This window comes from Callithrix jacchus, chromosome 6 (assembly GCF_049354715.1).
Source record: "Callithrix jacchus isolate 240 chromosome 6, calJac240_pri, whole genome shotgun sequence".
Classification (NCBI taxonomy): domain Eukaryota; kingdom Metazoa; phylum Chordata; class Mammalia; order Primates; family Cebidae; genus Callithrix; species Callithrix jacchus.
In genome coordinates, this window is record NC_133507.1 from 134,901,656 (window position 1) to 134,925,236 (window position 23,581).

The 23,581-nt window shown below is 35.7% G+C and overlaps 2 protein-coding genes and 1 long non-coding RNA gene across 3 annotated transcripts in view; 2 read left to right on the top strand and 1 right to left on the bottom strand.

The window, feature by feature from the left end:
• The window catches only part of SPAG16 (sperm associated antigen 16), a 1,454,415-nt gene that overhangs the window by 151,094 nt on the left and 1,279,740 nt on the right, over positions 1 to 23,581 (top strand). The window lies entirely within an intron of this gene.
• Positions 1 to 23,581, top strand: part of LOC144576773 (uncharacterized) — a 31,912-nt gene that overhangs the window by 4,034 nt on the left and 4,297 nt on the right. The gene's annotated exons all lie outside the window — the stretch shown is intronic.
• LOC118154659 (uncharacterized) lies at positions 567 to 13,463 on the bottom strand. The gene is made up of 3 exons (XR_004744840.3): positions 13,182 to 13,463; positions 1,928 to 2,020; positions 567 to 791 (listed from the first exon to the last, which is right to left on the bottom strand). It is a non-coding gene; the product is annotated as an uncharacterized LOC118154659 (long non-coding RNA).

Sequence of the window (23,581 nt, forward strand, 5' to 3'; positions counted from 1 at the left end):
GCAAAATGTACATAAAATAAAATTTTATGAAAATTAAAAATAAAATTATATATAATAAATATGTTTAAAGTTCATATGTTAATTTTGCAAATATAAAAATGAAAATTGGCTAAAATTGTATATAAAAATGCAATTTGGAATAAAATGCACTTACGTGATCCTTCTGTTTCAAAAACAAATTATTTCCTGTTGCTCCCTGACAATTCATGAATCAGGGTGACTATCAATAAATAAAATAGGTTTAATTTTGTAATCACTAAGTGTGATCAGCAAAAGAAAAGTTTTGCTAGGCAATGTAGCTAAAAGGTACATTATGGAGTATTGGTTTTGTTTTCTTTGAGTAGTTTGTTTTATCTATTTTAGATTTGAAAGCCCTAAGAACCCTTTTAAGGAATTTGGATAAAATCACCTTTTGTTTGCTCAAGGAATTCACTCTGTGTTTTTAAGTTTTAGTTTTGTTTTTAGCAGAAGGTGGTAGGGGACAATTTGGAAAATTGTAGTTCTTTCCTAAAATCAAAGAAATTTTTGGACACAAATTCTATATTAATTTTTTATTTAAATGGCTTTATTGTGCTAGAAATAAAACATAATCACCCAGAGTAGTTACCCTAAAATAACTTGAATCCCTGAAAAAGTTAAGATTAACAGGCGCATATAAGCATAATGTTTTAAAACTGATAACTTGTTTTATTTTTGTCAGGTGATGTTGTTCTTGTCTTTGAAGTAGTGTTCTCTTTTTAAGCGGGATATGGAACAATGGTCTCACTTACTCCTGTTGACCTAGATTGGCACTATGAAGAAGCAAGAAAACCAAAAATGGAACTGCCTTTTCAAAGAAAATATACTAAGATACCAAATCCAGTTCATAAGTTAAGCATATAAATACTGTCAAACTTTACTTCCCTGAGTACACTGGTAGTCTGGGGTCTATTCAATTGGCCTATAAGTCCCACAGGGTGAGGGTCTTCTAATTCCAACTACCTTAAACAATAGTTTCTTTTAACAGTTCTTAAGAGTATCACTTTGAAATTAGAGAAAAGGTTCTTGTGCAACCCATGTCCCTAAAAAAGGTAACATTATGACTTAAATTCACACGTTGATAGAATACTATCAGATTTCTTCCAGAGAGCATGTTTTGTTGTAGAGCAGGTGATAAGCTATCTCTGTCACAAATGAGAATTATAAATTACAGGAGTTAAACCAATGGGGTGAGGACCGGAGAGGTTCCTGCATAAAATGAAAGCACACATTTTTAAAGGTGTCATTAAAATCCATCATTATTGCTTTCAAAATGCAGATGTGTTCAGCATTTGATGAAATGAGTTTCATTAATGCAAAAATGAGAGAACTTTGAGCTGAGTCAAGTGGTGATGGTTAAATCAACTCTAAAAGAGATTGGGAAGACCATTCTTCTAAGAAACCCAAAAATTTTCGAGCACAAAAAGTACAGAGAAGTTATTAGAATCCTCAATAAAGTGTTAATTCAAGAAATGAAAAAGATACGATTCAACTTTGTGAAAACATAACTTACCAAAAGAGGATAACAAAGGAGAAGATGCCTAGTGAGCATTAATTTAGATACAGGGCAAAAAACACTCTCTATAATTTGGAATATTTTTCAGCAGTGACATGCAAGAGATTAAAAAGAAACTTATTTTGCTGGAGACCAGAAGGAAAACCAAACATAATCATTTGACTTTGGAATTGGGAGGTGAAAATAGGACAGACTAGCCTAAAGATCTGTGCTATCAAAGGTTGGATTTTGCAAGAGAGATCCATACTCTAAAGCAGAGTGATGACAGGTTGCATCTCAAGGGAAACATTTGGTGGTTAAACTAGTGCCAACAGCAGTATGATACTGTCTTTTTGATCCTGTGAAAAGCTTGTGGAAGTACGTACCCAGTGAAAAGCTTGTGGAAGTACGTACCCAGCGTTTGTGAGAAGCTTCAACTCTTCATAAACCAAAACTCTTTCACAGTAAAGCAAAGTCTAATCACTTGCTTAAACAATCCTGTATAGACTGAAAAAAAAAAATAGAGAAGCACATTACCAACAGATAGTAAAGGAAATAATCCAGGGACTTCCCCATTTTTATAGCCCGATGGTTACAACCTAGGGAATTGAGAACCATATAGGGATAGAACTGGGGAGCCATTTTCTGTTTTATAACTCTGAACGAGGGTGTATGCTATGGAAAAAGGAATTGAATCAAAGAAAGGTCATTTACAAGTAGTAACGTCAAATGTCACCTCCCCCAAATTTCATGACTGTGGTTTAGAAAAAGGTTAGCTTAATATAGAACTTAGTGTGGCATTCTGAACTGTCTCAAGACTTGATAGATGAAGAAGAGACTAACGCCATCAGTGTATCTCCCCCAGCAGCTGTGCTGAAACTTCTCAAAAGTATTTAAAACTTGACGTCATGGTGAGGTACTGGACACCTGGAAAAGTCCTACTCAGTAGACTAAGAATATCTCTAAGTCCTATAAACTATATCGCAGAAACGGCCACTTTGGAAGACTGTATTTTTGAAGTGTACTGTTATTGAGAAATCCATATGAAGAATCGATAGCATTTTGAATTGTTGATATAACTGATTTCAATGAAGCTGGAGTATCAGGGGACTAGGAAATCACATATACGATTTTTATAATTATGTGCATTTATTTTGTGCCAGGTACCATGGTAAGCATGTCACATGAATTAACTCATTTAACACCCACTGTCATTTTAAGAGGGGTAATATTATCCCCATTTTTCCCATTAAGAAACTGAAGCTTAAAGATGGTATTACCTTGTCTCTGGTCCCACAGCGTCAGAGCTAGACAGTGTCAAATTCATGTTTTAAGTTCTAGAAAGCCCATATTCATAACCATCATACTATAGTCTCTCTAAATTGCCAATTACTTTCATCAATCATGCAGACCTCTTACTGTAGTTAAATCCAGTCTTATGAGTAATACACTGTCCATTGTTGAATCTCTTGAAAGAATACTGAATGTCCAGGATGTTTTTAGAAGGCTTAAAGAATATGGTATCAACATAGAACTTTTTGTCAAACCCAATATTTATCTATGTGTAAAACATTACCTATTTGGCATTTAGTATATTAATATCAGATATTTATTAATATCTACTTTGAGCTGTTCTGAATAAGTGAATGACATAAGAGAATCACTGGGAGTGAATCGAAAGAAAGCTACCTTATAAAGAATTGAGTAACAATCAGTGGTGACAAAGAGATCCAGATAAGAACATAACTTTAAAGTCTGGGTCACCACGCATATTTGCACATTTTATTTCAAAGGAGATCATTTCGGATTTATTACTCGCAGAAACATATGGATCATACTTCTTCTTTGTGTAGACATACTTCATCTACATGTATAAATAATGAATGCATGGCTTTCTGTGATAAACACTAATTTTAAATGGTTATGGCATTCTTAAATGGTATTTTGTACTTCTCAGGAAACATTTTTTTTCCCCCAGTGGAGAGCAGCTCTCAGTTTATAGTAAAAGTCAAGTTGAACATTTTGCTAGGGACTATTACATGAAGCATGTGAGATTAGAATGTGTTTCTCATTTTTAATATATAAATACAGTTAATACTGGAGTAGAGAAACATAACTAATATTTTAGAGTTTTCTATCTCATGCGTGTAGAAGTTATATATTTGCTCTCTCATATAACAGGTTATTTTTCCTAAAAATAAGAAGTAATGCTTTTATTTGATAACAAAGATACTATTTATTTGAAAAGCCAATCAGTGATTTTGGGGGAACTCTGCTTAAGGACATTTTGGATAATCTATCCTAACCCAGAAGAGCTTCCTAAAACATTAGGTAGTAGCCAACAACTAAAATGAATGTGTATCTGATATATTGAAAATACATTGTTAAAAAAAAAGAAAATATTGTTTAACATTTTTCCATATTTATGTTAGAAAATGAATGTTTGACATCAGACCGACTGAATATTTAAAAAGAAATGATGTTTCATCACAACATAATATGGATGACAGAGGAGTACCTTGCCCCCATGTCTTTGGAAATGTTGCCTTCAGAGGTCATTCCTGATGTAGGGGGACACTGCCGGCTGTCAGGCCTGGTGCCATTATGCAGTCTACCATACATAAAACTCATTGATCAGTTCTAAACCCAACATTAGCAACTTTCTGGTATTTTCACTCTCTCTGTGATTTTCCTGTGTGTGGGGAATATACATGATCATTATATTTTTCTTAAAAATAAATGATATTTCTGGGTTTTTTACACCTATTATGAGTTTAGAAATGTATGGTTTTCCTTTCTAAGAGCAGTACAGTAGTGCTTCTGTAAACTTGAGTTTAAGGCTAATGACTAGTCCCTTGAAAGTGGAGCTCACTAAGGCCATGCCATTCAGCACTGTTCCTGTCACTTGACTAGACTTCTCTCCTGATCCTTGAGAATATCATGGCCACCATCTTTCTGCCTGCTTTAGAATGTCAGCGGATTCATAAGCAAGCCAGCCTACTTAAGTTGATTCATGAGTATTTTTGAGACAGCCTGTCTACTTGGAGCTCCTCAGAGATCTGAGAAGAAACCCAAAAGATCTAAGAATGGAAAAAGGAGAGATTAACATCAGCAAATTCTGCCTGTAATAATGACAGCAGAGTTGTTGAGAAACGAATAAGTGAGGGAATGGAGGCTGTCATATAGATGATAATTTCAAAAAGCGTTGCTATAAAACGAAAGGTAGAAGCTAGTAGCTATAGGAAGATGTGGGATTGAGGGAAGTTTCTTGTTTGTTTTGTTTTGTCTTTTAAGTAATACCTTTACATATCTCAGTGCTAATGAGAAAATTGGTAAAGTGGGGTCCCTGAGGGAATAGAAAAGAAAAGGATCTTTTGCACAGTTATCATGAGTAGCTTCAGCTAGAAGAGGACATACCTCATGTACTTAGTATAAGTAAGAAAGGAAAGTTGAATATGCAAGTAATTTTGTAAGTCGTCATGATGGGAACTTGAGGAAAGGTTTGAAGAAAGTATCAATGTTATTTATTAAGGTTGAAAAAAAAAGCCACTTGATTGAAAATTTAGGAAGAGGCAATAAATTTGAAATATTTGCATATATAAAGAAAGTGAGAGAGGCTAACTGAAAAAAAATGTAGAAAAATAGGCAAGCCTCATAGAGGACCCAGTTGAGGCTGGTGACTACAAATAAACCATCAATAGGCTCAATGCTATAACTGTAGCTGGGCTCACAGCCCAGATATAATCTTGAAAAGAATGAACCATAGGATTGATCCAGTGTAAAAAATTTCACTGGTTGCAGAGATGGAAGACATTGAGTCAAAGAAGTTGAGCTTGACTTAAAGAAATGAATTGGAGTAATAGATCATCAAGTAAGTTATACAAAGGATACCAACAGAGAGAATACTGACAGATAGAAGTAAAGGGATACAGAGACTTTGATTGGGTCCCAGTGAGGTTAAATAATTTGCATAAGGGAATAGTGAGAGATAGGAAGGTATGGAAGATTGTGAACAGAAATTTCTGATGGACAACAAGTTGCCGGAATCCAGAATGGAGGTTGAGAAGTCATGGCCCCTAGGGGATGGAATATCAGAAACATGAAAGGATAGTCAAGAGATGTAGCTCTTGGGGAAGAAAGGGAGCTATTGAATTAGATACTAAAGTCTATGAAGAATGAATCCCTGGAAAACTGATAAATGAAAGCAAGGAGGAAGAATTGTGAGGTGGTAGCCGGAAAGAATGAGCATCAGAGGAACTGGAGTTTTACTTTTAAGTGTGTATGTTCTGAAAATCTCTTTGGACTATATAGGGGATGTGCTGACTCCATAGTCTCAACTTGAGCAAGATGAGTCCATTGGGGGGAATAGGGGAGGGACAGTGGGGGTGTGGGGGAGCTGGGGAGGGATAGCATGGGGAGAAATGCTAGATGTGGGTGAAGGGGAGAAAGGCAGCAAATCACACTGCCACATGTGTACCTATGCAATTATCATGCATGTTCCGCACATGTACCCCAAAATCTAAAATGCAATAAAAAAATAGGACATTTCTCAGGGTTTGGCTATAGTTTTCTAAGGATGTTTTTAGAGGAGTATATGCTTTCTTGCTGTAACTCCTTTTATGTTGAGCCCACACTAGTGCAACAATATTTCCCTCTTTATTTTACATTAGTCAAGTTTACAAATTATTCACGGTTTTCGTACATGCAGTGTGTGTGTGTGTGTGTGTGTGTGTGTGTGTGTGTGTCTCTGTGGATCATGATAATATTGTATGCATGCCTTAGCATTTTTATATTAGTAGTTTAACAACTTACAAAATTTTCTATGTCAATATGAATATTAATAAATGTGATTTTTTAAATGATTCTATTATATTTCATCATACAACATCACTACATAAACAGGCTCCAAATGTTACAAATTTAAGTTACCAATTTTGTCATCATAATAAAAGTGACCACCTAGGTAATGGAAAAAAAAAAGTAAAGAAAAGAAAATGAAAAGGCTTCACTTGAGAGGACTATGGGTAAATTGACCGTATGAGCTGGTTTGCCAAGAACGGTCTCAATTTACACCTATAGTCCTGGCATAATTGTTAATAGCACCATCTTTTATTCTTTAGTGTCCTGGTTTCTATGTCACATTACATATTCATCCTAGGTGAGAGGGAATAATGGCCTCAAAGAAGACCTCTTTCATTTAGGCAATGCTGTGTTTATGGTTTTGTGTGTGTGTGTCGTCGTTGTTTTTGTTTTTGAGACAGAGTCTGACTTTGCCACCCAGGTGGAGTGCAAGTGGTGCAATCTTGGCTCACTGCAACCTCTGCCTCCCGGGTTCAAGCAATTCTTCTGTCTCAGCCTCCCAAGTACCTGGTATTACAGGCATGCACCACCACGCCCAGCTAATTTTTGTAATTTTTGTGGAAACAGGGTTTCACCATATTGGCCAGGCTGGTCTCGAACTCCTGACCTCAAGTGATCCACCTTTCTCAGACTCCCAAAGTGCTAGGATTACAGACGTGACCAACTACAGACGTAACCAACTGCACCCGGCATAGGCAATGTGTTTTTTTTTTTTTTTAAAGAGATGGGAGGATATAGATGATTTTGCCTATTTGTTTTTGTTTCTTTTTCTCAAAAGAGGAGTTCTCGGGGCCATAATGAAAAATATTGAGAGCATATTAAGCAGTGAGATATTGATTTGAGGAGGGAGGAAGTTCTAAGCAGTGTTGTAATTGAGAGTGCAGAAGAAAGGAGTTGACCTCATCTTTAGCTCCCATCTTCCATTTCAATATTTGTGTCAGCTTTCTCATTCTTTCAATCTGGAGTCAAGTGCACAATCAAATGTTCACAGGTGAAATATGCCTACTATTATTTATATGTCTGCATTGTTGTCAGTGATTGCAGCAGTTACTGTACTGCAAGGTGACAGATTTAGGTAAGAAACTTTTATAAACGTTTACCAGAGTCCAAGTTCCTGCAGATCACTGCCATACAATGACTCCTAATTGAGTTGATAACCTCCTACTATTTGCTTTCTCTTGCACTTATGTTTTGTGCATTCTTTATTCTGAGCATTGGCAGATTCAGCTCTGTCTCTGCCAACTCCATTACTTGCTTCAAAATCAGGGTAAGAAAACAAGGCAGCTTAAGGCCTCTGGATCATATGAAGACTGGTTTATTCATCGAAGTCACTAGATTTTGCCAAGCATTGTACACTGAGAGCTGATGACGAAAGGATTAGAGTACTCAAGTCAGATGCCAATGCCAAAAAGGAAACAGAAATTACCACCCTTGCTAAAAGCAAAATATTCTTAATTCTCTAGTCACAGCCATAGGCTAAAATGCACCGTCAAACACCACTATAACATGTAGCCAAATTGTAATTAAGATTCCTTTTTTTAAAAAAGAAATGATTCCAACTCACTAAACACAGAATCCTTCATTACAACATCATTGCAGGAGACCTTTAAGTCAATGAGGTTATTTGTATTTTAGTCTTTACATAATATATTACTGTAATACAACAAAGGCATAAAGCTTATTGACTTAATTTATGGAAATGTAGGTAAAGCCATTTCTCTGAGTTAGGGGTATTCTTCAATGACCATGAAAAATAAATATTAAATTAAAATGGGGGATTTTTTTCACTTTCTAGAAAATATTCATTCTAGGTTACAAATAGACTGTCCATAGGGATCCTTAAAGTAGTAAGATAGCAGCATCAATTCAAAATATGTATCATTTGTTTAAAAATCTATACACAGTTTTTTAGAATTACCTCATAATCAGCCTCACTGCCTAAACTATGGTTCAGACTTGTTTTCTGTACCTAAGAGATCCACATGTTAAATATATTCCTATTTAATTGCATATTTCATTGCCAGAAAAAATTCTAAGCTGGACCCACCATCCCCCCTCTTAGCTTACCACTTAATTCTGCAGGAATATCGGAGTATTGGAAATGTTATAGCAGTTTGAAAAATATCCCCCTAGAACAATATTTTTCAAATGCCTGGTTATAACCCATTAGCAGGCTGTGTGTATTTAGTCAGTCATAACCAGCATCTAAAAAAGTAAAATAGAATCAAATAGAATACATTTATCACACACAATAAGGATAAATGAAAGGTAAATTTTTGTATCACAGGTATATCTATCTATCTATTGGCCCACCAGGTAAAAGATATTTTTACTCCCTGTGGATTACATGGTCAAAAGAAGATGGAAAGCTACTGGCCAAGATAATGGATAAACAAATTGAGGTATCTCATTTCACTGAAATAGTGTGCAGCAACTAAATACTACAACAAATACACACACACACACACACACACACGTACTACATAAATCAATACATATATAAATACACAAGTACCACCACAAAAATCCCTAAAATATTATATTGAGTAAGATAAGCAAATGGTAAAAGGATTCTTACATAAATTGTTAATTCTTAAAAACATAGAAAACAATATGTATTGTTTTTGTATATAGGTATATGTAGCAAAAGTATTATATAAAAGTAAGGCACCACTTTCAGAATAATAGTAACCTCCAGGGTGAGAGAAGGGAGGATGAGATGTATCTGCAATGTTTGATTTCTTAATAAACACAATTCTAGAAGCCAGGAGACCTTTGTTCTAATTTTGACTCTGCCATTATCTGACTGTTTTACTCTGGTTGGGTGACTGCATTGCTCTTCTCCTTGTTTCTTCCTATGTGAAATTAAGGGATAACACCAGTGATCAAAGTGTCAGGCTAGAAGGAGAAGTTAATTCGTGTAATGAAAATATTTAGTCATCTAATATTTAACCCAGAGTATTTAAATGATTGCTCAAAGTTAACCAGTCAGCTCGTGTTAGAACTCAGGCTTGATAGAGAGAAGTTATCTGGAATCATAGTTTTTTGTTCTCTACCCTGAAATTATGCCTTTGATGAAAGATAAAAGGACATGGCATCATTTTATATAGGATGGTAAAATCAAGAGATTACCATTATTCTCATCTTACTACATGACGTGGGTCTTGTGACCCATGGTTCTTATAATGCTACTGAAGGAAATAATGAATATTTTGAAAAGGTCAACTATAATCAAATGTGTATATGTTTTTACTGTTAAATTTTAAAAGCAGTGACGATCACTGTCAAGTGAACCTTTAGTTTAGCTATGCTTTATCTTAAATAATTGATAGTAGCCGCTAGTCCTTTGATTTATAAATGGGAAAACATAAAACAGTTCTTTTCAAGACTGATTTGTGGCTACTTTTTGAAGTTGGTTGGTTGATTTATCCACCAATACATCCTACAGGAATTGAAATTCAGGGTAAATTTATAGAATAAAAAGAGAAACTGAGAAGCAAAGGAGAAAGAAAATACCAAGAACTTTTGGTTATGAAAAAGCCACAGATAAACACAAAACTTATTTCTGCAAACATAGTAATCAAATAAAAGAGGAAACACACTGTTGGTAATGTAGTTCATATTGTCTAGGAAGCCTGAGAAATCATCAGCTCCCCCTCCAAAAAAAAAAATTCCCAGGTTGGTATTCCAAGAGGAATTTGGCCCAGGGGATACTGGCAAAAGTACCATTGTATATGATACTTTGGTATCATATATAATGATCAAGATCTTTCAATCCTGGAGGCCTGCTGTCAAATCCTGGCTCGGTGATTTACTGTGTTACTTAACAGTTGGACAAGTTTCTTAATAGTCTAGTTTTTAGTAGTAGTATTTACCTGTTAATAGTAGATGGAAATAATAAAACTTATCTAAATTTTCTTTTTAATAAGGATTATATGAGTTAATATTTATAGCTGATCAATTCAGGGTTTAGAGCTATGCCTTATTCATGGCTAAGGATTATGTTTGCATTTCTTTGATAAATTAAGCAAGCAAATATTCTAAGTAGCAGTTTTACAAGGGACATTTTTTAATTAGTGTGATTAAATTATTATAGTTAATTATTATAACTATAATCCACTGCAGCCTTGAACTCCTGGGCTTGAGCAATAATCTCACCTCAGCCTTCCGAGTAAGTGGGAATACAGGTGTGCACCACCACCTCTGACTAGTTAAAAAAATAAATTTAGTGATGGGAGTCTCTCTGTGTTACTCAGGCTTGTACCTTAATTTTATATTGATTCCCTTCTCAATATTTAAAAACCTTTTCCCAAATGTCTGATGTTATTTATTTATTTATTTTTTTACATGGAGTTTCACTCTAGTTACCCAGGCTGGAGTGCAATGGCGCGATCTCGGCTCACTGCAACCTCCGCCTCCTGGGTTCAGGCAGTTCTCCTGCCTCAGCCTCCCGAGTAGCTGGGCCAGCATGTCCAGCTAATTTTTTGTATTTTTAGTAGAGACGGGGTTTCACCATGTTGACCAGGATGGTCTCGATCTGTTGACCTCGTGATCCACCTGCCTCGGCCTCCCAAAGTGCTGGGATTACAGGCGTGAGCCACCGCGCCCGGCCCTGATGTCATTTTTAAAAGAAAAATCAAACTAATGAAAAACATTTTTTTCCACATCGGAGTACCCATTTCTTATGGTTGCTCTTCAAAATATAATACCCAGAATAACATATATCAGATTCAGATGTTTTATCCAGACCTTGATCAATTCTAAATTAGAGCATTTGTATAATATAAGTGCCTAGAAAAACCTCACATAGCAACAATCAGCTGAACTAACGTATGATTTTATAGGGAGTGCAAAGTTTAGGACAATTTCCAATTAAGTTTTCTTCTCTAAATATTAAAACTGCCTAGTTTTTGTTTGTTTGCCCTCATTGGGAGTCTTTAAAATGAAAATTTTTGGCTTAAGCAGTTTTAAATGAAAACAGATTAAAAAAATTAGAAAAAACTATCAGGGAAAACCTATATATATGGAAAGACAACATAGTCTGTCACACCTTATTTATATACAGCTTTAATTCTGTTAAACTGCTACACCACATTTTTATTTCTGCCCCTGAACTATGCTGATACCACATGTAGATGAATGCTTTGTAATTCCCTTTAGGTTAACTTATTTAGAACTTACTATCTACATCAATAATGTTATCATTTCTCTCAATAAAATATATTTTTCTTGTATGTGTATCTTATCTACACTATTAGAGCAATTTTAGAAAAAGACTCAGTCAACTTTTTTTATAGTGCTCTTATTTCTTAATACAGTGCTTTAAACAGATTTGGTACTATCTTTGTAATAAAAGTTATCATAGAGATATAAAACCCTTCATCAATAAAGTGTTGTATTCTGCTGCTGTCTAGTCATTCATTCATTAGAAAGCACTTTTAATGCAATTTCCTTTCTCTTTTTCTAAATTCAAATACCGATGTTATTCTTTAAATTTAGGCCTTCCCACTTTGGCTAAATCGACCAAACTATTATGGTCTTCTGTAGTTCTTAAACAAACATCTCTTTGGTGTCTCTTAAATCTTTTCAGTGTTTATAAAAAGACTGTCAAGTATTTTTAGCCTCCTTTCAGAATTAATGTTTTCATAGTCTTTCAGTTCTCAATATATAGCTCAAACATTGGTGTTCATTTAGAGTACTGTCTTCATATTATGTACTTTTAAAAAGTGAGCTTATGTCTTAAAATAGTATATGACTTCAATATGATTGCAGAACTAAAACTAGGATTAAAGTCTAGCATTCAGAAACACCTGTTAACTTATTCTCAATTTCTTTTAACTGAGGCTGCGGAACATAGTGAACTTTTACTTTTTTTCTTCTTTGTTTATTTTTACTTCTTTTTCTTTCATATAATTCTCATAGTATTTTTCTAAATAAAAATTAATTTTGACAGTAAATCGAATGTAAAATTGGATATACATTCACTTAATAGTAGTGTAGAATTGTAGCATAATGTATCTTGGTCTTAATGTTTTATGTTTTCATGTAACCAGTTGTTTGGTGGCAGATTTGTTTAGGAGCAGGATATCTTAGGAGCCATCAAAATAATTAATTTGTCTCATTTTCACTCAGTTCAAATCTCTCATTTAGTTATAGCAGAACTTAAAATTTTTATTACCAAATCCATGTTGCAAGCTGGATGGAAGGTTATTTTTTATTACAGGGAGTGAGAACTTTATTATAATTCATACATTTTTATCATTTGAACTTTGATTAATTTTAAGAATAGTTGAAGTTACTGTGAGAAGTATTTGAGAATCTATAGAATTAATTTAGGAGAGCCTCAATGACCAAGAAGGTATATAGGATTAAATTCAAAGTAATATAATGAAAACTTTGTAATATATTTTGACACAACCCATTCATTTGATATATTGTTTATCATATCTATGTATTTCAGGAGGTCATAGTCATAAACTTTGAATATCCTTTTTAAAAATCTCTAATAATTGAAATTGTGTTATGAAATAATAAAATTATAAAAGAGTAGTGTAGCTTGAAGATTATTGTTATGGAACTTTTTGATTCATTACTAAAAGTTGATATGTCACTACCCATCTCCATGGACAGAGTAATGTGTGTTTTAGAGATATCAGCCAGTGTGTCTTGTAGTAATAGCCAAAATATATCTTCAATAGAATTAACAAATTATTGCTTGGATTTCTTTTTAACAAAGCAATTTTTATCAAGACTTATCTAGTTAAGTACAATAATAACAATAGGAAGAAATCAGAATCTCTCTCATTACCTGCTTCTGTAATTGTGCGTGCATAAAGTATGCCTGAAGGCTTTGGAAAGAGATTCTGCAAGCTGAATACTAATTTTGTGAATACTGTAATTTCATGTCTGCCATCCATGTTCAAGCTGGTTGTGTCTTAAAGAGCAGCTGAATCATTATGGAAAACTTTGTAAAACATTCTATTTAGAAGCAATTCTTGTTCTTTGCATTATGTGCTTTGGATATTTTTCTTCCTTTGTGTTTTATTTTGAGACCATTTGTATGAAAACAAGATCTTTGTTTCTTACAAGCACATCTGCTCTTGCTGCTTATAGATTAGGAAAAGTCATCATCCTCTGTGACATCATAATCATTTCCATAGCAACCAGTTTGGCTTACTTTCTTTGAAAATGTAATAAAAAGTTACAGAACATTAGCAGCAGCAAAGAGTTTATCTCAAAACAGATACATAATAACTTCTTAGTGATCTGCACCCACTGTGTGTGACCCATTCATTTCAAGGCACCAAAGCTTTAGCCTATTTTGTTTAATTCCCTTAAAGTTCATGTGACTGTCAATTCCTATTATCCGCAATTTAGAGAAAAAATAGAATGCTTGAGGAAACAAATTCTGAAGTGACCAACTTTATTGTACCTTAATGCCCTGCCACATGGCTTGGCTTAGTTCAATAAGGGAAAACATATATGAGATCTTGGTGTTTTATGTCCTACTGTAAATAATGATAAAGATTTGAATAACATCTGGAAAAATCTTGAACCCCTTTACTTGCAATGATTTTATGAACAGGCACTACATTCACTCAATCACTTCAGTGCTGTCAGTAATGTCATGAAATGTGGCTATGAGAGACCGCAGAACATGATCATTTGGATAGCCAGCCAGCAAAGGCTGCTAAAAAGCACTGGAAATAGGAATAGAGTTTGTAGGGTGTTTTACTACATCAATATTTGTTAAAAATTATGTATTTTTAGACACAATAATCAACCACTTTGTAAAGAAATATTTATTAAGGACTTATATTGGGGGTCAAGTGTGAAATCACATAGTAGAGGCACAATATCTGACCTCCTAAGTATTATTTTGAGATTAATGTCTAATTATTCTTGTCACTGTTTTTTCCAGCACTACCAATATATTTTAATTAAATCCTTATTTCTTTGAATTGTTCCATTTTATTTTTAAAAGTGTACACATTTGATATGTATTACAATTAATTCAGGAGAGTTGGTTAGTTGTGCCTAAGTAAGCTGTTTTATGTTGAATACTAAGAACATTTGAAGATATAGAACTCAGAGGCAGCTGCTGACTGGGTGTACTTGCATTCAGAATTGGATATGTGATCTTGGACCTGAGTAGGAAACCAATGTCGGTGATAGAGGTAACAAATACACAGAATTGTGAGTCTGAACATAGATCAGAAATGAGAGGATGGGCATGAGAACCAAGGACAAACCATCCAAATCAAGAGAAGAAAGCCCAGGATATCTATCTAAGGCGAGATGGGGCAGGTGTTTTGCAATCAAAATGGCAGGCAAATGAAAGAAGTCTAAGCAGTGGGGTGTGCAGTGTTGGAAAGTCCAGTTGTATGAATCAGGGCCCCAGTCTAGGAGAACTGAGCTCAAAAGTAAAGTATCCATTCACTGTGGTACAAGGAGACAAGGCAGAAACCAATTGACAAAAGTCTAAAGTATTAAACATCCCAATGAGTGAGCACAGTATATGTGTATTTATATACAGGTGTCCCTCCGTATCCTGGTATTCCAGGACCTCCCCAGGAATAAAAAAATTCATGGATGGTCAAGTTCCTGATATAGAATGGTGTAATATTTAAATCTAACTTCAACATATCAGCCTGGATACTTTAAATTATCCCTAGATTATCTTTAAAAATCTAATACAAAGTAAATTCAATGTAAATAATTGTTATACTCTATTGTTTAAGGATTAATGACAGGAACAAAAGTGTCTGTACATGTTCAGTGTAGACAACCATTTTATCTTTTTGGAATATTTTCAATCCATGTTTGGTTGAACCCACAGATGCAGAACCCACAGATATGGAACCCATAGATAAGGAAGGTCAGTTTTTAAAAAATTTATTCAGTCATTCAGTGATAAACACTCTGTTAGACACAGGGAGTTAATCAGACTGACAAAGTTAACCTTCTGTTAACTTTATGAAACACATTAAAACAAGTTAAATGGACAATGAAGAATTAATTCAGCAAATACATGTACAATCACAATGTGTATTATATGTCATGGATCAAATAAGGCGTCATGATAAGGAAGAAAGCAGTGGGGTAGAGGATACTACGCAGGATGCTAAAACCTCTTGAAGAATATAACATTGGTTTAAAAAAATTCTTTACCTCACCCTCCACCCCCAGCCCTATGGCCCACCAAATTTAAAACTACAGCTACTTAACGTAAGTGTCCAGGGTTAGTCCCATTCCCAGGTTTTGTTATCAACCAATGGCACCCCCTGCACCCAGTGATTCTCAGCACCAAAATCTCCTTCACATTCCTGAATTACCTCATATGTCTGTCCAGCTTCTAAGGTTAGCTGACATTCTTAATCTGATTTGTCTTGTTGCCAGTTAAGCCCTCAGTGATAAGTTCCTGAGTGGAAAATCACATATGTTGAGGTTGAGGATTTCTTCTATTTAGGAGAGAACTGGTATTTGTTACAAATAAGCCCTCTGAATATATGGCTCAAAGCATCTATGGAGATTCAGCACCTTTCTAAACTGTTGGATCAATCATCTCTTCGGAAGATTTGAATCCTCTCCTGGTCCCCCTGCATAAACTTGGCAGACAAAGGCAGGAAGAGAGCAGAGAATCATAGGGGGAGTTTCTAGGGAGCCAGCATGACTGCTGTGCATCACTTTTATCCGAATTCCATTGCATGAATGCAGTCACATGACATACCTAGCAGTAAGAAAGAAAAGGGTCGGGGGGCTGGGGAATAAGTGTGTGCTCTGAAGGAAAAAAAAGAAATAGGTTTTGGTGAGTCAATAATCTTAATCATTTTATTCACCTAAAACATCCATTTTACTATTTTTTCCTCATAAAGAATTTACTTATCCTCAACCCAAGTGAAATCATCAGGTAAGCCTACACAAGTGGGCCTTGGAATCGGTTTAATGCTCTATTATTACTGTCTTGATATTTATCTTTTTTTTTTTTGAGACGGAGTCTTGCTCTATCACCCAGGCTGGAGTGCAGTGGCACGATCTCGGCTAACTGCAACCTTCGCCTCCTGGGTTCCAGTGATTCTCCTGCCTCAGCCTCCCAAGTAGCTGGGACTACAGGCCCACGCCACCATGCCCAGCTAAGTTTTGTAATTTAGAGATGGGGTTTCACTATATTAGTCAGGCTGGTCTTGAACTCCTACCTCAGGTGATCCACCTGCCTCAGCCTCCCAAAGTGCTGGCATTACAGGTGTGAGCCACCATGCTGGGTCAATAATTTTATCTTTAAACTTGTGTTTTTTAAATCAAGTCTGATGGGATAATGGAGCATGCATGTGAGAAGAGATATCTGCAATACATATGTCCTCTATTCCTTGCTGTCTCATTCGTATATCAGCATTTGTAATTTCCCTTGAGCACAGAATTTTGGTAGACCTATGATGCTTGGGAGTTTAGCAAATGAAAAGCATGGTTGCTCATGCCTGTAATCCCAGCACATTGGGAGGTGGGGGTAGGAAGATCATTTGAGATTAGGAGTTTGAGACCAGTTTGGGCAACATGGCAAAACCCCATCTCTACAAAAAAAACAATAAAAAATTAGCCAGGGGTGGTGGTGCATGCCTGTAGTCCCAGCTACTTGGGAGGCTGAAGTGAGAGGATTACTTGAACCTGGAAGGTGGAGACTGCAAAGAGCCGTGATCATGTCACTGCCCTGGCTCTAAAAAAGGAGTGCAAGGTAACCATGTTACTTCTACGGAGTGAGCAGGGCACTGACAGCTTCGAGAAACCACGTTTTTCCATTGGAAGCAAAACGTGCTTTGGACACAAAAAGAAGGCAGTAGCATTCTAAGAAGCACAAAAGATCAAAGAATCTTATCATATCCTTTTTCTTTTGCTATATTACCCTGTATTTGCCAACCATTTACACTAAAATGATGTCATGGGAAGAAGGGGAATGATAGAGCAACCATAATTCTTTCTCCTTTTATTCCTTCCTTCAGAAGGAATCATGTAAGCCAAATGTAGAGAGCATTGCTAGGCTATGCACACATTGAGAAGCAAAATAAAAACAGCCAAATTAGTTGTGTGCAGCATCTCCACTGTTCTGAGAAAAACAAAACATGTAGGCATCTGTAAGCTCAGGAAATACTCATTGTGTAATTTCAGTAATTCTGCATGCAAGTTAAATGCTATTGTGTTTGTATTTAAAACTGGTGTTGCACAAGATAAGATAAACATTAAAATTAAATTTTCCCTAATTTAAAATGGCATTAAGAAATATAAAACATCATTACCACTCAAAACATACCACAGAAGAAAAAGCTTTATATTTTAGAACTTTTAATGGCACATTTTCTTTGCTTTTTTGAACTAGAGTTCCTACATTTTCAATTTGAACTGCAAATTATTTAGCCAGACATCAACTGGGTAATCTATGTTGTCTCCCCAGAATAACTTCAATAAAAACTTCCATTCATAAAAAGGAAGAATAGAATACACAGAACGTTCAGTGACCCATAGAAATTATTAAATCCTTTTGGATAGGCACTGCGACTACCCAAGATGTGGGGTAGTTTCTTGTCTGTTCATGATTCTTTCTGTGGCTCTTGGCTACTGTCTCTCAGTTTCTTTCTTAACCATTACCATCCTTCATGGCAATGTCTGAAATAGTTGTTGGGGAATATTATCTTCTTGGGACTTGAACGGCTTTCATATATCTCTTCCTTCCCATGGGTTATTTCAAAGCCTTTTTAGCCTTAACACATTGTAGTTCTTTGGCACTACAATTTCTTCAAAAATTTCTTACTAAGCTTCTGATCTGTTTGCTTCCAGTTAGTTCCATGTGCCAAGGTTTTTACTAGATGTGGTTATTAAATTCGCCTTACTCTTTGTTTCCTAGCCCTGTTTTTTCTTCAGCTTGATGGCAGATGCCTTGAGGTTATCTGAAACAATATGCTACAGTGGAAAAGGACCTCTCTTCATCTGATGTTTACTGAAAGGCTGAGTTGTTTGAGAAATCTCACTGGCCTTTTGTCACTCAGGACGATTTTTTATTTGGGGTCCAAAAGCTATCAATTTTTCAAGCATGTAAGGTCCTTGATCTCTGAACTTTCTCTGTCCATTCTCTACTTGGAAATCAGCCAGGGCTCATCTGAGTGCATATCTTTCTTGCTTAAGTTGTGGCCAACTCACTATCACTCTGACAGTTCCAACTACTTGCCCTAGAGCCACAGACTCAGTAGATTTGTGGTCTGCTTTCCAAGCTCTCCCATGACAGCTTTACTGAAAATCTGCTGAAGCACAGCAGAACTTTCCAGACATCCAGACTGATCTGTCGTAGCCTCACTTTCTGCTGGCCAACCACTAAGCTAATGCCACTTATTTTTGGATATTGTGATCATAGTAGCACATGTCAAAATACCAATTTCTGTCCTTATCAAGGTGGGATAGCTACTGTAACTAAACACCAAAATCTCAGTGCCTTAATATACTAAAAGTTAATTTTTGCTCACATAACATATTATTATGAGTTTATAATGAGTGACTCAGTAATTCAGAGAACCAAGCTCCTTCCATCTTGAATTATTTTATTTGAATGACCAAAACTTACATTTTTGAAAATCTTGGTTTAAAACTTTTAGTTGCAGCAATTAGTAGATCTCTTTAGAAGTTTTGTATGGCTGGGCATAGTGGCTCAATCTTGTAATCCCAGCACTCCGGAGACTGAAGTGGATGGATCACTTGAGTTCAGGAGTTTAAGACCAGCCTGGGCAACATGGCAAAACCCGGTCTCTACAAAGAATATAAAAATTAGCCAGGTGTAGTGGTGTGCATCTGTGGTCCCAGCTACTAGGGAGGCTGAGGTAGGAGGATTGCTTGACCCCAGAAGGTAGAGGTTGCAGTGAGGTGGGATCACACCACTGTACTTCAGCCTGAGCAACAGAGCCATACCTTGTCTCAAAAACAAACAAACAAACAAAAAAAGTAATTTGGTTTATTGTAATGCTTGAATTTAGTGCTTGTCATAAAGACTCTTTACAATCAGGGGTAGAACTAGATGGAAAATATATATTTGTCTGCACTGAAAACATTATGATACTCTGTTTTCAATCCTACTTACCAGTTTATACAAAGATCATTTCGGTATTTTACTTATAAATTTCAATTTCCATCTTTTTATGTTAGTAGCTCTTACAAAGTAATCAAAGGATTGGCTATTTTGTTTTTAACAAATACACTTCAAACACACTGTAATATTTTTAGCATGTCAGAAAATTCTGTATTTAAATTTTTTAGCTATCAGAATATGAAAAGTGTTTTTAAAGATGGCAGATTTACTTACATTGCTTCGGCTATAAAAGAACATTCTAGTAGACACCATCCCAAAATCCTTTTTCAAATATATATTTTGTAAGATTCTTTTTGAAAGTAATTACTGTTGTGCTTATTGTTAAAATATTATCTCTACCATGAAGGAATTGGTTATTTATATTTTTTCAGGTATCTATTAGGCAGTATAGCGACTGGCTACCACCGAAAATGTCACCAACCAAAAGCTGACTGTCAAGAGAGGCCTTTCTCAGGGTTAAGAAGAAGGGGTGAGAAATAAATCTAGAGGGGCCAATGAAAGTTATCTGACACATATAAAGTCAGTCACACATGCGCGGACCGTAAGAGACTGAAAGTAAATAAATAAATGAAGGTACCATGAGGGGATTGTCAAGTCCTTCAGTTATGGCACTCTTACAATTCCCTCAAAAATCCTCATGTAATCATATGTGAAAAAAGACTGTTAGGGTCTCTAATGGGGTCTCTTTTCTAAACAAACAGAAATGAAACAACATGTAGCATATGAGGGCAAATTCTCATGTTTAGTATTATGAAATTTAGATTAAAATGTAGCTTAATATAAGTGCCACATGGGCCTGCTTCAAAGACTCTGGATATAGCAAACTTAACCAATCCATCTAGGTGTTGCTATAGAGAGGCAGGCGTCCCCTAGGGAGAGGACTGAGTATTGAGTTGGAGGGGTGGAAAGGCCAAGACTAACTAGGAAAGTCTCTTTAATAGAAACAAGGTTTGTGAAAACAATGCTCCCCTCTACTGAAGATTGGCTAATGAGCAGATCTAGTGAGGATACCAGGGTAAACTCACAATATTAAATATCGATAAAATTTAATGTAATATTTTTTAGATAAAAAAAGTACACAAGTACAAGTTCCAATGTTTTCTCTCTTTAACCCTGAGAGATTTTTCTATAGACTTCTTAGGGTATACCACTTTTGAAGCTGCTGGGCTGAAATGTGCACTATTGGACCACTATTGGCAAGTTTTCTTCTAGCCCAGTTCCTGGTAATCATCCTGGCCAAAGGTGGGAAGAATTTCATACAGTGGGCAAAATTTGCCTCAAATACTACTATGACTGTCATCCAGGTGAACCAGAATCTGACTTCGCAGATAACCAATACCACTTCCAAGCTCCAGGACCATCTTCCACTCAATATGTCCTCTGGCTCTTTGTGAATAGCTCAGCATCGATTTGTTATCACTGCTTAATTTGAAACTGACTGTTATTGACAGTGTGTCAGCCTTATGATTCTATATGAAGGACGACATATTATGTCAATGCACTCAAGTCTTTATCGAGAATTAAGGTTGGAAAGGTTTTTACTTTTTATCTGATTGACTCTCAGCAAATCAAGCAAGAGGTCTTAAAAAGAAAAAGTAGAAATATCTTATAATTCAGTCTATACAATGAATAGAATTTTCTTTTCCTACTCCAATGGCTTCATAGTAAGAAGAGAATTTGAAACAACAAAAAGACCAGAATGGGAGACTAATGGCATTTATGCTGTCTTCTATCCTTTTTGTTGTTGTTAGAATCTGTTTTTTAAATAAACTTTTACATTTTAGATTAATTTTAGATTTACAGGAGAAAAGTTACAAAAACTGTACAACTAAACTACAATTCATACTCAGTTCCAAAACCATTTTTAAAGTTTAGTTTTTTTTACATTTTTAAAGTTTGTTGGTTTTTTGGATTGGTTTGTTCTTCATTTTTTGCAATTACATGGATTTAATGTTACTTCAGGGCAATAATTCCAAGACTTGTGTAGGGAATAACACTGCCATATTCCAGGGATTTAGGGTAATAAAAACACCCTGCTTAGTTAGAATAAGAATTCAGAGCCATGACCTCTGGTCTTCTTAAGTAAATACAGGAGAGTTTAGAGCTGCCCTGTGGGCAAATATTTTAGGGGCTAATGAGTTGTTAGCTTCACTTAAAGATATTGTTTGTCATCAATATACCCAAGTGACTGAGAATTTCTATTTACTGTTTAATAAAAATGAACCCAGAATCTACTGAAGTTTCTTGTCAACTTCAGGACAAGAAAGGAGGTATATCTTGAGCAGTAAGTAGAACAATATTTGAAAGTCTAAGAAGGTCACCAGTCTTTGGATGAGTCTGTAGTAGCTTAGAAGCTTGTTGCCCTAATCAAAGAGGAGAGTAAATGAACTCAAAACGAAGGAGTGTGACTGCCCTTTAACACTTAAACCCCATGTCTTTGGAACCAGAAGTCCTAAATCTCCACAAAGTAACTACATTGGTGCTCAGTAAATATTTGTTGACCAATTGACTCTGAAGAAATTTGGTAATTTTTACTCTGTATGAAAGAGTGAGAACCGCCCACTGAGTTGCCAAGAAAACAGAGAAGGCTTAGGAAGAAGAAATGTATGCTCTAGTGTTGTATTCACTGGTCAGGGTTCCCCAGAGAAACAGAATCAATAGGAGATAAATATATTGATTTATTATGGTAATTGGCTCAGGTGATTATGGAGGCCAAGAAGTCCCTCCATTTAGTGTTTGTAAGCTGGAGAACCAGGAAAGCTGGTGATGTAGTCAGCCCACTGTATCTGTGGGTTCAGTGGATGCAATCCACCATGGATAGAAAATATTCAGAAAAGAAATTAAAACAATACAAATAAAAAATATAGTATAACAACTATTTATATAACATTTACATTGTATTAGGTATTATAAGTAATCTATAAGTGATTTAAAATTTCAGGAGGTTGTTCACAGGTTATATGCAAATACTACTCCATTTTATATAAGAGACTTGAGCATTGCGGATTTTGGCACTTGCCATGAGTCCTGGAACCAGTCATCTGCAGTTACCAAGGGATGACTGTAATTTAGTCTGAGTCTGAAGGGCTGAGAACTGGGGTTAGGAGGAAAGGCTGGTGTAAGTCCTAGAGTCCAAAGCCCAGATACCAGAAGTCCCAATGTCCCAGGGCAGAGGAGGATGGATGTCCCAGCTCAAAAAGAGAGAGAGAATTTGCCCTTCCTCTGTCTTGTTGTTCTATTTCGGCCTCCAGCAGGTTGGTGAGGGTGGCCTTCTTTACTCGATCTACTTATAAAAATGCTAATCTCTTCTGGAATTACCCTCGCAGACCCACATGAACATAAAGTTTTGCCAGCTATCTGGGCATCTTTTAACCCAGTCAAGTTAACCCATAAAATTAATCATCACAGGCACCTTATTTTTAAACTTGTGATTCTGCAGGTAAAATACATACACAATCCAACAAGTAAACAAAAATCTCCCAACTTAGAACCAAGTTTTTTTTTTTAAATTTACTTTATTCAACATTCTGTGTTACGACCTTCTCATATACTTAGCACAAAGACATAAGACACAGACTCTGTTATCAGGTACTTATATTTTTGAGAATAAGAGCCCATATTTGCATGTGACAACTTGAACATAAAATCTCCATGATAAAGTTCCAAGTGAGCTGTACAGACAAGTGCTGTTAGAATTCAGAAGAGAGAGGAACCACTGTGTGCTTGATAGACAGAGAAAATGTTCTGGAGGTCAAAGTTGAGTTATTCCTTAGATAGTCAGAAAGATTTGAGTAAATCCAGAAGTAAGAGTAACCTATTTCTATAGCTGCTTTTTTTCTACCAGAAGGAGGGTGAACAAAGAATACAAGGTGAAAATAATCACTGATGTGTTTATGGGGTTGCAAGTAAACCACTTTAACTTGAATGTATAATTCATATTGAGGAATAGTGAGGGAGAAATCAAAAATTCAAAACAGATTACAGAAAGCCTGGAAGGGTCAGCCAAAGCTTTCCTTCTGTGGAACAAGGGAAAGGACCTGGAGCTGATTTTCAGCAGCCCCATTCACTAGATGTGGAAAACTAAG